The sequence below is a fragment of the Oncorhynchus kisutch genome, unplaced genomic scaffold, assembly GCF_002021735.2.
Source record: "Oncorhynchus kisutch isolate 150728-3 unplaced genomic scaffold, Okis_V2 scaffold651, whole genome shotgun sequence".
In the NCBI taxonomy this organism is placed as follows: Eukaryota; Metazoa; Chordata; class Actinopteri; order Salmoniformes; family Salmonidae; genus Oncorhynchus; species Oncorhynchus kisutch.
Window position 1 is genome coordinate 1 of NW_022262596.1, and position 13,355 is coordinate 13,355.

At 38.7% G+C, this 13,355-nt stretch overlaps 15 non-coding genes and 3 pseudogenes across 15 annotated transcripts; all 18 read left to right on the forward strand.

Moving 5' to 3' along the window:
• Window positions 1-185: 185 nt before the first annotated feature.
• On the forward strand, window positions 186-304 carry LOC116361143 (5S ribosomal RNA). The gene has a single exon (XR_004207334.1). It is a non-coding gene; the product is annotated as a 5S ribosomal RNA (ribosomal RNA).
• A 241-nt stretch (window positions 305-545) lies between these two features.
• LOC116361160 (uncharacterized) lies at window positions 546-664 on the forward strand (annotated as a pseudogene).
• A 242-nt stretch (window positions 665-906) lies between these two features.
• LOC116361176 (5S ribosomal RNA) lies at window positions 907-1,025 on the forward strand. Its single transcript, XR_004207358.1, has one exon. It is a non-coding gene; the product is annotated as a 5S ribosomal RNA (ribosomal RNA).
• Window positions 1,026-1,267: 242 nt separating this feature from the next.
• On the forward strand, window positions 1,268-1,385 carry LOC116361163 (uncharacterized; annotated as a pseudogene).
• Window positions 1,386-1,627: 242 nt separating this feature from the next.
• Window positions 1,628-1,746, forward strand: LOC116361187 (5S ribosomal RNA). Its single transcript, XR_004207369.1, has one exon. It is a non-coding gene; the product is annotated as a 5S ribosomal RNA (ribosomal RNA).
• Window positions 1,747-1,988: 242 nt separating this feature from the next.
• On the forward strand, window positions 1,989-2,107 carry LOC116361199 (5S ribosomal RNA). The gene has a single exon (XR_004207380.1). It is a non-coding gene; the product is annotated as a 5S ribosomal RNA (ribosomal RNA).
• A 242-nt stretch (window positions 2,108-2,349) lies between these two features.
• LOC116361210 (5S ribosomal RNA) lies at window positions 2,350-2,468 on the forward strand. The gene has a single exon (XR_004207391.1). It is a non-coding gene; the product is annotated as a 5S ribosomal RNA (ribosomal RNA).
• Window positions 2,469-2,710: 242 nt separating this feature from the next.
• On the forward strand, window positions 2,711-2,829 carry LOC116361150 (5S ribosomal RNA). The gene has a single exon (XR_004207340.1). It is a non-coding gene; the product is annotated as a 5S ribosomal RNA (ribosomal RNA).
• Window positions 2,830-3,071: 242 nt separating this feature from the next.
• On the forward strand, window positions 3,072-3,190 carry LOC116361161 (5S ribosomal RNA). The gene has a single exon (XR_004207349.1). It is a non-coding gene; the product is annotated as a 5S ribosomal RNA (ribosomal RNA).
• Window positions 3,191-3,432: 242 nt separating this feature from the next.
• LOC116361168 (5S ribosomal RNA) lies at window positions 3,433-3,551 on the forward strand. Its single transcript, XR_004207350.1, has one exon. It is a non-coding gene; the product is annotated as a 5S ribosomal RNA (ribosomal RNA).
• A 242-nt stretch (window positions 3,552-3,793) lies between these two features.
• Window positions 3,794-3,913, forward strand: LOC116361159 (uncharacterized; annotated as a pseudogene).
• Window positions 3,914-4,155: 242 nt separating this feature from the next.
• Window positions 4,156-4,274, forward strand: LOC116361169 (5S ribosomal RNA). Its single transcript, XR_004207351.1, has one exon. It is a non-coding gene; the product is annotated as a 5S ribosomal RNA (ribosomal RNA).
• Window positions 4,275-4,516: 242 nt separating this feature from the next.
• Window positions 4,517-4,635, forward strand: LOC116361170 (5S ribosomal RNA). Its single transcript, XR_004207352.1, has one exon. It is a non-coding gene; the product is annotated as a 5S ribosomal RNA (ribosomal RNA).
• Window positions 4,636-4,877: 242 nt separating this feature from the next.
• LOC116361171 (5S ribosomal RNA) lies at window positions 4,878-4,996 on the forward strand. Its single transcript, XR_004207353.1, has one exon. It is a non-coding gene; the product is annotated as a 5S ribosomal RNA (ribosomal RNA).
• A 242-nt stretch (window positions 4,997-5,238) lies between these two features.
• Window positions 5,239-5,357, forward strand: LOC116361172 (5S ribosomal RNA). Its single transcript, XR_004207354.1, has one exon. It is a non-coding gene; the product is annotated as a 5S ribosomal RNA (ribosomal RNA).
• Window positions 5,358-5,600: 243 nt separating this feature from the next.
• LOC116361173 (5S ribosomal RNA) lies at window positions 5,601-5,719 on the forward strand. The gene has a single exon (XR_004207355.1). It is a non-coding gene; the product is annotated as a 5S ribosomal RNA (ribosomal RNA).
• A 243-nt stretch (window positions 5,720-5,962) lies between these two features.
• On the forward strand, window positions 5,963-6,081 carry LOC116361174 (5S ribosomal RNA). Its single transcript, XR_004207356.1, has one exon. It is a non-coding gene; the product is annotated as a 5S ribosomal RNA (ribosomal RNA).
• Window positions 6,082-6,323: 242 nt separating this feature from the next.
• LOC116361175 (5S ribosomal RNA) lies at window positions 6,324-6,442 on the forward strand. Its single transcript, XR_004207357.1, has one exon. It is a non-coding gene; the product is annotated as a 5S ribosomal RNA (ribosomal RNA).
• Window positions 6,443-13,355: the final 6,913 nt, after the last annotated feature.

The following is a 13,355-nucleotide window of genomic DNA, read 5'->3' on the forward strand; positions in this document are numbered from 1 at the left end:
GGTTAGTTGGTATTTTCATCCAACAATCTGTGCTACTAAATTATTTCTACAGGTATAGCAATTTTCCATCTTCCACTTTTTGAGTGACACAAAGATTGCTATTCAGTGAAATGGTGAAAATGCATAAACAGCTGTTAAATCCAGACTCACTTGCACTTAACATAGTGCACCAAGAATAGTTTCTCGCTTACGACCACACCGGCCTGAGTACGCCTGATCTCGTCTGATCTCGGAAGCTAAGCAGGGTCGGGCCTGGTTAGTACTTGGATGGGAGACCGCCTGGGAATACCAGGTGCTGTAAGCTTTTCGTCAACTCTTTGTCCGTTTTTTCCCACAAGGCTGAAATATGTGCCCTTGCTTTGAAATAAGTAAGCAAGGTTAGTTTGTATTTCATCCACAATCTGTGCTACAAATTATTTCTACAGTATATGCAATTTCTTCCACTTTTTGAGTGACACAAAGATGCTTATCTAAATGGTGAAAATGCAACAGCTGTTAATCAGACTCACTTTCACTTAACATAGTGCACCAAGAGATAGTTTCTCGCTTACGACCACACCGGCCTGAGTACGCCTGATCTCGTCTGATCTCGGAAGCTAAGCAGGGTCAGGCCTGGTTAGTACTTGGATGGGAGACCGCCTGGGAATACCAGGTGCTGTAAGATTTTTGTCAACTCTTTGTCCGTTTTTTCCCACAAGGCTGAAATATGTGCCCTTGCTTTGAAATAAGTAAGCAAGGTTAGTTTGTATTTCATCCAACAATCTGTGCTACAAATTATTTCTACAGTATATGCAATTTCTTCCACTTTTTGAGTGACACAAAGATGCTTATCTAAATGGTGAAAATGCAACAGCTGTTAATCAGACTCACTTTCACTTAACATAGTGCACCAAGAGATAGTTTCTCGCTTACGACCACACCGGCCTGAGTACGCCTGATCTCGTCTGATCTCGGAAGCTAAGCAGGGTCGGGCCTGGTTAGTACTTGGATGGGAGACCGCCTGGGAATACCAGGTGCTGTAAGCTTTTCGTCAACTCTTTGTCCGTTTTTTCCCACAAGGCTGAAATATGTGCCCTTGCTTTGAAATAAGTAAGCAAGGTTAGTTTGTATTTCATCCAACAATCTGTGCTACAAATTATTTCTACAGTATATGCAATTTCTTCCACTTTTTGAGTGACACAAAGATGCTTATCTAAATGGTGAAAATGCAACAGCTGTTAATCAGACTCACTTTCACTTAACATAGTGCACCAAGAGATAGTTTCTCGCTTACGACCACACCGGCCTGAGTACGCCTGATCTCGTCTGATCTCGGAAGCTAAGCAGGGTCGGCCTGGTTAGTACTTGGATGGGAGACCGCCTGGGAATACCAGGTGCTGTAAGATTTTTGTCAACTCTTTGTCCGTTTTTTCCCACAAGGCTGAAATATGTGCCCTTGCTTTGAAATAAGTAAGCAAGGTTAGTTTGTATTTCATCCAACAATCTGTGCTACAAATTATTTCTACAGTATATGCAATTTGTTCCACTTTTTGAGTGACACAAAGATGCTTATCTAAATGGTGAAAATGCAACAGCTGTTAATCAGACTCACTTTCACTTAACATAGTGCACCAAGAGATAGTTTCTCGCTTACGACCACACCGGCCTGAGTACGCCTGATCTCGTCTGATCTCGGAAGCTAAGCAGGGTCGGGCCTGGTTAGTACTTGGATGGGAGACCGCCTGGGAATACCAGGTGCTGTAAGCTTTTCGTCAACTCTTTGTCCGTTTTTTCCCACAAGGCTGAAATATGTGCCCTTGCTTTGAAATAAGTAAGCAAGGTTAGTTTGTATTTCATCCAACAATCTGTGCTACAAATTATTTCTACAGTATATGCAATTTGTTCCACTTTTTGAGTGACACAAAGATGCTTATCTAAATGGTGAAAATGCAACAGCTGTTAATCAGACTCACTTTCACTTAACATAGTGCACCAAGAGATAGTTTCTCGCTTACGACCACACCGGCCTGAGTACGCCTGATCTCGTCTGATCTCGGAAGCTAAGCAGGGTCGGGCCTGGTTAGTACTTGGATGGGAGACCGCCTGGGAATACCAGGTGCTGTAAGCTTTTCGTCAACTCTTTGTCCGTTTTTTCCCACAAGGCTGAAATATGTGCCCTTGCTTTGAAATAAGTAAGCAAGGTTAGTTTGTATTTCATCCAACAATCTGTGCTACAAATTATTTCTACAGTATATGCAATTTCTTCCACTTTTTGAGTGACACAAAGATGCTTATCTAAATGGTGAAAATGCAACAGCTGTTAATCAGACTCACTTTCACTTAACATAGTGCACCAAGAGATAGTTTCTCGCTTACGACCACACCGGCCTGAGTACGCCTGATCTCGTCTGATCTCGGAAGCTAAGCAGGGTCGGGCCTGGTTAGTACTTGGATGGGAGACCGCCTGGGAATACCAGGTGCTGTAAGCTTTTCGTCAACTCTTTGTCCGTTTTTTCCCACAAGGCTGAAATATGTGCCCTTGCTTTGAAATAAGTAAGCAAGGTTAGTTTGTATTTCATCCAACAATCTGTGCTACAAATTATTTCTACAGTATATGCAATTTCTTCCACTTTTTGAGTGACACAAAGATGCTTATCTAAATGGTGAAAATGCAACAGCTGTTAATCAGACTCACTTTCACTTAACATAGTGCACCAAGAGATAGTTTCTCGCTTACGACCACACCGGCCTGAGTACGCCTGATCTCGTCTGATCTCGGAAGCTAAGCAGGGTCGGGCCTGGTTAGTACTTGGATGGGAGACCGCCTGGGAATACCAGGTGCTGTAAGCTTTTCGTCAACTCTTTGTCCGTTTTTTCCCACAAGGCTGAAATATGTGCCCTTGCTTTGAAATAAGTAAGCAAGGTTAGTTTGTATTTCATCCAACAATCTGTGCTACAAATTATTTCTACAGTATATGCAATTTGTTCCACTTTTTGAGTGACACAAAGATGCTTATCTAAATGGTGAAAATGCAACAGCTGTTAATCAGACTCACTTTCACTTAACATAGTGCACCAAGAGATAGTTTCTCGCTTACGACCACACCGGCCTGAGTACGCCTGATCTCGTCTGATCTCGGAAGCTAAGCAGGGTCGGGCCTGGTTAGTACTTGGATGGGAGACCGCCTGGGAATACCAGGTGCTGTAAGCTTTTCGTCAACTCTTTGTCCGTTTTTTCCCACAAGGCTGAAATATGTGCCCTTGCTTTGAAATAAGTAAGCAAGGTTAGTTTGTATTTCATCCAACAATCTGTGCTACAAATTATTTCTACAGTATATGCAATTTCTTCCACTTTTTGAGTGACACAAAGATGCTTATCTAAATGGTGAAAATGCAACAGCTGTTAATCAGACTCACTTTCACTTAACATAGTGCACCAAGAGATAGTTTCTCGCTTACGACCACACCGGCCTGAGTACGCCTGATCTCGTCTGATCTCGGAAGCTAAGCAGGGTCGGGCCTGGTTAGTACTTGGATGGGAGACCGCCTGGGAATACCAGGTGCTGTAAGCTTTTCGTCAACTCTTTGTCCGTTTTTTCCCACAAGGCTGAAATATGTGCCCTTGCTTTGAAATAAGTAAGCAAGGTTAGTTTGTATTTCATCCAACAATCTGTGCTACAAATTATTTCTACAGTATATGCAATTTGTTCCACTTTTTGAGTGACACAAAGATGCTTATCTAAATGGTGAAAATGCAACAGCTGTTAATCAGACTCACTTTCACTTAACATAGTGCACCAAGAGATAGTTTCTCGCTTACGACCACACCGGCCTGAGTACGCCTGATCTCGTCTGATCTCGGAAGCTAAGCAGGGTCGGGCCTGGTTAGTACTTGGATGGGAGACCTGCCTGGGAATACCAGGTGCTGTAAGCTTTTCGTCAACTCTTTGTCCGTTTTTTCCCACAAGGCTGAAATATGTGCCCTTGCTTTGAAATAAGTAAGCAAGGTTAGTTTGTATTTCATCCAACAATCTGTGCTACAAATTATTTCTACAGTATATGCAATTTCTTCCACTTTTTGAGTGACACAAAGATGCTTATCTAAATGGTGAAAATGCAACAGCTGTTAATCAGACTCACTTTCACTTAACATAGTGCACCAAGAGATAGTTTCTCGCTTACGACCACACCGGCCTGAGTACGCCTGATCTCGTCTGATCTCGGAAGCTAAGCAGGGTCGGGCCTGGTTAGTACTTGGATGGGAGACCGCCTGGGAATACCAGGTGCTGTAAGCTTTTCGTCAACTCTTTGTCCGTTTTTTCCCACAAGGCTGAAATATGTGCCCTTGCTTTGAAATAAGTAAGCAAGGTTAGTTTGTATTTCATCCAACAATCTGTGCTACAAATTATTTCTACAGTATATGCAATTTCTTCCACTTTTTGAGTGACACAAAGATGCTTATCTAAATGGTGAAAATGCAACAGCTGTTAATCAGACTCACTTTCACTTAACATAGTGCACCAAGAGATAGTTTCTCGCTTACGACCACACCGGCCTGAGTACGCCTGATCTCGTCTGATCTCGGAAGCTAAGCAGGGTCGGGCCTGGTTAGTACTTGGATGGGAGACCGCCTGGGAATACCAGGTGCTGTAAGCTTTTCGTCAACTCTTTGTCCGTTTTTTCCCACAAGGCTGAAATATGTGCCCTTGCTTTGAAATAAGTAAGCAAGGTTAGTTTGTATTTCATCCAACAATCTGTGCTACAAATTATTTCTACAGTATATGCAATTTGTTCCACTTTTTGAGTGACACAAAGATGCTTATCTAAATGGTGAAAATGCAACAGCTGTTAATCAGACTCACTTTCACTTAACATAGTGCACCAAGAGATAGTTTCTCGCTTACGACCACACCGGCCTGAGTACGCCTGATCTCGTCTGATCTCGGAAGCTAAGCAGGGTCGGGCCTGGTTAGTACTTGGATGGGAGACCGCCTGGGAATACCAGGTGCTGTAAGCTTTTCGTCAACTCTTTGTCCGTTTTTTCCCACAAGGCTGAAATATGTGCCCTTGCTTTGAAATAAGTAAGCAAGGTTAGTTTGTATTTCATCCAACAATCTGTGCTACAAATTATTTCTACAGTATATGCAATTTCTTCCACTTTTTGAGTGACACAAAGATGCTTATCTAAATGGTGAAAATGCAACAGCTGTTAATCAGACTCACTTTCACTTAACATAGTGCACCAAGAGATAGTTTCTCGCTTACGACCACACCGGCCTGAGTACGCCTGATCTCGTCTGATCTCGGAAGCTAAGCAGGGTCGGGCCTGGTTAGTACTTGGATGGGAGACCGCCTGGGAATACCAGGTGCTGTAAGCTTTTTCGTCAACTCTTTGTCCGTTTTTTCCCACAAGGCTGAAATATGTGCCCTTGCTTTGAAATAAGTAAGCAAGGTTAGTTTGTATTTCATCCAACAATCTGTGCTACAAATTATTTCTACAGTATATGCAATTTCTTCCACTTTTTGAGTGACACAAAGATGCTTATCTAAATGGTGAAAATGCAACAGCTGTTAATCAGACTCACTTTCACTTAACATAGTGCACCAAGAGATAGTTTCTCGCTTACGACCACACCGGCCTGAGTACGCCTGATCTCGTCTGATCTCGGAAGCTAAGCAGGGTCGGGCCTGGTTAGTACTTGGATGGGAGACCGCCTGGGAATACCAGGTGCTGTAAGCTTTTCGTCAACTCTTTGTCCGTTTTTTTCCCACAAGGCTGAAATATGTGCCCTTGCTTTGAAATAAGTAAGCAAGGTTAGTTTGTATTTCATCCAACAATCTGTGCTACAAATTATTTCTACAGTATATGCAATTTCTTCCACTTTTTGAGTGACACAAAGATGCTTATCTAAATGGTGAAAATGCAACAGCTGTTAATCAGACTCACTTTCACTTAACATAGTGCACCAAGAGATAGTTTCTCGCTTACGACCACACCGGCCTGAGTACGCCTGATCTCGTCTGATCTCGGAAGCTAAGCAGGGTCGGGCCTGGTTAGTACTTGGATGGGAGACCGCCTGGGAATACCAGGTGCTGTAAGCTTTTCGTCAACTCTTTGTCCGTTTTTTCCCACAAGGCTGAAATATGTGCCCTTGCTTTGAAATAAGTAAGCAAGGTTAGTTTGTATTTCATCCAACAATCTGTGCTACAAATTATTTCTACAGTATATGCAATTTCTTCCACTTTTTGAGTGACACAAAGATGCTTATCTAAATGGTGAAAATGCAACAGCTGTTAATCAGACTCACTTTCACTTAACATAGTGCACCAAGAGATAGTTTCTCGCTTACGACCACACCGGCCTGAGTACGCCTGATCTCGTCTGATCTCGGAAGCTAAGCAGGGTCGGGCCTGGTTAGTACTTGGATGGGAGACCGCCTGGGAATACCAGGTGCTGTAAGCTTTTTGTCAACTCTTTGTCCGTTTTTTCCCACAAGGCTGAAATATGTGCCCTTGCTTTGAAATAAGTAAGCAAGGTTAGTTTGTATTTCATCCAACAATCTGTGCTACAAATTATTTCTACAGTATATGCAATTTGTTCCACTTTTTGAGTGACACAAAGATGCTTATCTAAATGGTGAAAATGCAACAGCTGTTAATCAGACTCACTTTCACTTAACATAGTGCACCAAGAGATAGTTTTTTATTTTTATTTTATTTTACCTTTATTTAACCAGGTGAAATAAGCACTTTTCCATAAAACAAGCCTCTAAATCATGGTTTGATGCACTCTGGATGTCCAATTTTTGCTCTGCTGTGTCTAGGTTGAGATTAAATGAACACCGTGGATAGTTTTCAGCTAGTTGCAACATTGAAATGCAGAAATAAGCACTTTTCCATAAACAAGCTCTAAATCATGTTTGATGCACTCTGGATGTCCAATTTTTGCTCTGGTGTGTGTCTAGGTTGAGATTAAATGAACACCGTGGATAGTTTTCAGCTAGTTGCAACATTGAAATGCAGAAATAAGCACTTTTCCATAAACAAGCTCTAAATCATGTTTGAAGCACTCTGGATAAAAAAATGTTTTGTTATGTTTATTCGAGATGTTATGAAAACACTGTAGACTGTTTTCAGCAAGTTACAACATTGAAATGCAGAAATAAGCACTTTTCCATAAACAAGCTCTAAATCATGTTTGATGCACTCTGGATGTCCAATTTTTGCTGTGCTGTGTCTAGTTGAGATTAAATGAACACCGTGGATAGTTTTCAGCTAGTTGCAACATTGAAATGCAGAAATCAGCACTTTTCCATAAACAAGCTCTAAATCATGTTTGAAGCATTCTGGATAAAAAAATGTTTTTGTTATGTTTATTCGAGATGTTATGAAAACACTGTAGACTGTTTTCAGCAAGTTACAACATTGAAATGCAGAAATAAGCACTTTTCCATAAACAAGCTCTAAATCATGTTTGAAGCACTCTGGATAAAAAAATGTTTTTGTTATGTTTATTCGAGATGTTATGAAAACACTGTAGACTGTTTTCAGCAAGTTACAACATTGAAATGCAGAAATAAGCACTTTTCCATAAACAAGCTCTAAATCATGTTTGAAGCACTCTGGATAAAAAAATGTTTTTCTTATGTTTATTCGAGATGTTATGAAAACACTGTAGACTGTTTTCAGCAAGTTACAACATTGAAATGCAGAAATAAGCACTTTTCCATAAACAAGCTCTAAATCATGTTTGAAGCACTCTGGATGTCCAATTTTTGCTGTGCTGTGTCTAGTTGAGATTACATGAACACCGTAGATAGTTTTCAGCAAGTTGCAACATTGAAATACAGAAATAAGCACTTTTCCATAAACAAGCTCTAAATCATGTTTGATGCACTCTGGATGTCCAATTTTTGCTGTGCTGTGTCTAGTTGAGATTAAATGAACACCGTGGATAGTTGTCAGCTAGTTGCAACATTGAAATGCAGAAATAAGCACTTTTCCATAAACAAGCTCTAAATCATGTTTGAAGCACTCTGGATGTCCAATTTTTGCTGTGCTGTGTCTAGTTGAGATTAAATGAACACCGTGGATAGTTGTCAGCTAGTTGCAACATTGAAATGCAGAAATAAGCACTTTTCCATAAACAAGCTCTAAATCATGTTTGAAGCAATCTGGATAAAAAAATGTTTTTGTTATGTTTATTCGAGATGTTATGAAAACACTGTAGACTGTTTTCAGCAAGTTACAACATTGAAATGCAGAAATAAGCACTTTTCCATAAACAAGCTCTAAATCATGTTTGATGCACTCTGGATGTCCAATTTTTGCTGTGCTGTGTCTAGTTGAGATTAAACACCGTGGATAGTTTTCAGCTAGTTACAACATTGAAATGCAGAAATAAGCACTTTTCCATAAACAAGCTCTAAATCATGTTTGATGCACTCTGGATGTCCACTTTTTGCTGTGCTGTGTTGTTCGAGATGTTATGAAAAACACGTGGACTGTTTTCAGCAAGTTACACTTGAAATGCAGAATAAGCACTTTTCCATAAACAAGCTCTAAATCAGTTTGATGCACTCTGGATGTCCAATTTTGCTGTGCTGTGTCTAGGTTGAGATGAATGAACGCCGTGGATAGTTTTCAGCAAGTGCAACATTGAAATGCAGAAATAAGCACTTTTCCATAACAAGCTCTAAATCATGTTTTGAAGCACTCTGGATGTCCCATTTGTGCTGTGCTGTGTCTAGGTAAGATGAATGAAGACGTGGTAGTTTTGCAAGTTGTTTTTTTTCAGGTTTTTACAACATTGAAATGCAGAAATAAGCACTTTTCCATAACACAAGCTCTAAATCATGTTTGATGCACTCTGGATGTCCAATTTTGCTGTGCGTCTATTTGTGGATGAAATGAACACCGTGGACAGTTTTCAGCAAGTTGCAACATTGAAATGCAGAAATAAGCACTTTTCCATAACAAGCTCTAAATCATCGCTTTGAAGCACTCTGGATAAAAAATGTTTTTGTTATGTTTATCGAGATGTTATGCAAACACTGTAGACTGTTTTCAGCAAGTTACAACATTGAAATGCAGAAATAAGCACTTTTCCATAAACAAGCTCTAAATCATGTTTGATGCACTCTGGATATCCAATTTTTTGCTGTGCTGTGTCTAGGTTGAGATGAAATGAACGCCGTGGAGCAGTTTTCAGCAAGTTGCCACTATTGAAATGCAGAAATAAGCACTTTTCCATAAACAAGCTCTAAATCATTGTTTGAAGCACTCTGGATAAAAAAATGTTTTTGTATGTTTATTCGAGATGTATGAAAACACTGTAGACTGTTTTCAGCAAGTTACAAAACAATTGAAAATGCAGAAATAAGCACTTTTCCATAAACAAGCTCTAAATCATGTTTGATGCACTCTGGATATCCAATTTTTGCTGTGCTGTGTCTAGTTGAGATGAAATGAACCGCCGTGGACAGTTTTCAGCAAGTTGCAACATTGAATGCAGAAAATAAGCACTTTTCCATAAACAAGCTCTAATCATGTTTGAAGCACTCTGGATAAAAAAATGTTTTGTTATGTTCTATTCGAGATGTTATGAAAACACTGTAGACTGTTTTCAGCAAGTTACAACATTGAAATGCAGAAATAAGCACTTTTCCATAAACAACTCTAAATCATGTTTGATGCACTCTGGATGTCCAATTTTTTGCTGCTGCTGGTCTAGGTTGAGATGAAATGAACGCCGTGGACAGTTTTCAGCAAGTTGACAACATTGAAATGCAGAAATAAGCACTTTTCCATAAACAAGCTCTAAATCATGTTTGAAGCACTCTGGATAAAAAATTTTTGTTATGTTTATTCGAGATGTTATGAAAACACTGTAGACGTTTTTCAGCAAGTTACAACATTGAAATGCAGAAATAAGCACTTTTCCATAAACAAGCTCTAAATCATGTTTGATGCACTCTGGATGTCCAATTTTTGCTGTGCTGTGTCTAGTTGAGATGAAATGAACGCCGTGGATAGTTTTCAGCAAGTTGTTTGCAACATTGAAATGCAGAAATAAGCACTTTTCCATAAACAAGCTCTAAATCATGTTTGAAGCACTCTGGATAAAAAATGTTTTTTGTTATGTTTATTCGAGATGTTATGAAAACTGTAGACTGTTTTCAGCAAGTTACAACATTGAAATGCAGAATAAGCACTTTTCCATAAACAAGCTCTAAATCATGTTTTGATGCACTCTGGATGTCCAATTTGTGCTGTGCTGTGTCTAGTTGAGATGAAATGAAACACCGTGGTAGTTTTCAGCAAGTTGCAACATTGAAATGCAGAAATAAGCACTTTTCCATAAACAAGCTCTAAATCATGTTTGATGCACTCTGGATGTCCAATTTTTGCTGTGCTGTGTCTAGGTTGAGATGAAATGAACGCCGTGGACAGTTTTCAGCAGTTGCAACATTGAAATGCAGAAATAAGCACTTTTCCATAAACCAAGCTCTAAATCATGTTTGAAGCACTCTGGATAAAAAAATGTTTTTGTTATGTTTATTCGAGATGTTATGAAAACACTGTAGACTGTTTTCAGCAAGTTACAACATTGAAATGCAGAAATAAGCACTTTTCCATAAACAAGCTCTAAATCATGTTTGATGCACTCTGGATGTCCATTTTTTGCTGTGCTCTATTGAGATGAAATGAACACTGTGGACAGTTTTCAGCAAGTTGCAACATTGAAATGCAGAAATAAGCACTTTTCCATAAACAAGCTCTAAATCATGTTTGAAGCACTCTGGATAAAAATGTTTTGTTATGTTTATTCGAGATGTTATGAAAACACTGTACAGTTTTCAGCAAGTTACAACATTGAAATGCAGAAATAAGCACTTTTCCATAAACAAGCTCTAAATCATGTTTGATGCACTCTGGATGTCCAATTTTGCTGTGCTGTGTCTAGGTTGAGATGAATGAACACCGTGGATAGTTTTCAGCAAGTTGCAACATTGAAATGCAGAAATAAGCACTTTTCCATAAACAAGCTCTAAATCATTTGAAGCACTCTGGAGTAAAAATGTTTGTCTGTTAGCTATTTGGATGAGTTATGAAAACACTGTAGACTGTTTTCAGCAAGTTACAACATTGAAATGCAGAAATAAGCACTTTTCCATAACAAGCTCTAAATCATGTTTGATGCACTCTGGATGTCCATTTTTTGCTGTGTGTGTCTGGTTGAGATGATAAATGAACACCTGGGATAGTTTTCAGCAAGTTGCAACATTGAATGCAGAATAAGCACTTTTCCATAAACAAGCTCTAAATCATGTTTGAAGCACTCTGGATAAAAAAATGTTTTTGTTATGTTTATTCGAGATGTTATGAAAACACTGTAGACTGTTTTCAGCAAGTTACAACATTGAAATGCAGAAATAAGCACTTTTCCATAAACAAGCTCTAAATCATGTTTGATGCACTCTGGATGTCCAATTTTTGCTGTGCTGTGTCTAGGTTGAGATGAAATGAACGCCGTGGACAGTTTTCAGCAAGTTGCAACATTGAAATGCAGAAATAAGCACTTTTCCATAAACAAGCTCTAAATCATGTTTGAAGCACTCTGGATAAAAAAATGTTTTTGTTATGTTTATTCGAGATGTTTATGAAAACACTGTAGACTGTTTTCAGCAAGTTACAACATTGAAATGCAGAAATAAGCACTTTTCCATAAACAAGCTCTAAATCATGTTGCATGATAAGCACTTTGATGCAAATGTGCTGTGTCTAGTTGAGATGAAATGAACACCGTGGACAGTTTTCAGCAAGTTGCAACATTGAAATGCAGAAATAAGCACTTTTCCATAAACAAGCTCTAAATCATGTTTGAAGCACTCTGGATAAAAAAATGTTTTTGTTATGTTTATTCGAGATGTTATGAAAACACTGTAGACTGTTTTCAGCAAGTTGCAACATTGAAATGCAGAAATAAGCACTTTTCCATAAACAAGCTCTAAATCATGTTTGATGCACTCTGGATGTCCAATTTTGCTGTGCTGTCTATTTGAGATGAAATGAAACCTGTGGACAGTTTTCAGCAAGTTGCAACATTGAAATGCAGAAATAAGCACTTTTCCATAAACAAGCTCTAAATCATGTTTGATGCACTCTGGATAAAAAAAGTTTTTGTTATGTTATTCGAGATGTTATGAAAACACTGTAGACTGTTTTCAGCAAGTTACAACATTGAAATGCAGAAATAAGCACTTTTCCATAAACAAGCTCTAAATCATGTTTGATGCACTCTGGATGTCCAATTTTTGCTGTGCTGTGTCTAGGTTGAGATGAAATGAACACCGTGGACAGTTTTCAGCAAGTTGCAACATTGAAATGCAGAAATAAGCACTTTTCCATAAACAAGCTCTAAATCATGTTTGAAGCACTCTGGATAAAAAATGTTTTTGTTAGTTTATTCGAGATGTTATGAAAACACTGTAGACTGTTTTCAGCAAGTTACAACATTGAAATGCAGAAATAAGCACTTTTCCATAAACAAGCTCTAAATCATGTTTGATGCACTCTGGATGTCCAATTTTTGCTGTGCTGTGTCTAGGTTGAGATGAAATGAACGCCGTGGACAGTTTTCAGCAAGTTGCAACATTGAAATGCAGAAATAAGCACTTTTCATAAACAAGCTCTAATCATGTTTGATGCACTCTGGATGTAAAATGTTTTGTTATGTTTATTCGAGATGTTATGAAAACACTGTAGACTGTTTTCAGCAAGTTGCAACATTGAAATGCAGAAATAAGCACTTTTCCATAAACAAGCTCTAAATCATGTTTGATGCACTCTGGATGTCCAATTTTTGCTGTGCTGTCTATTGAGATGAAATGAACACTTGGACAGTTTTCAGCAAGTTGCAACATTGAAATGCAGAAATAAGCACTTTTCCATAAACAAGCTCTAATCATGTTTGATGCACTCTGGATCAAAAGTTTTTGTTATGTTGTATTCGAGATGTTATGAAAACACTGTAGACACTGTTTTCAGCAAGTTACAACATTGAAATGCAGAATAAGCACTTTTCCATAAACAAGCTCTAAATCATGTTTGATGCACTCTGGATGTCCAATTTTTGCTGTGCTGTGTCTAGTTGAGATGAAATGAACACCGTGGACAGTTTCAGCAAGTTGCAACATTGAAATGCAGAAATAAGCACTTTTCCATAAACAAGCTCTAAATCATGTTTGAAGCACTCTGGATAAAAAAATGTTTTTGTTATGTTTATTCGAGATGTTATGAAAACACTGTAGACTGTTTTCAGCAAGTTACAACATTGAAATGCAGAAATAAGCACTTTTCCATAAACAAGCTCT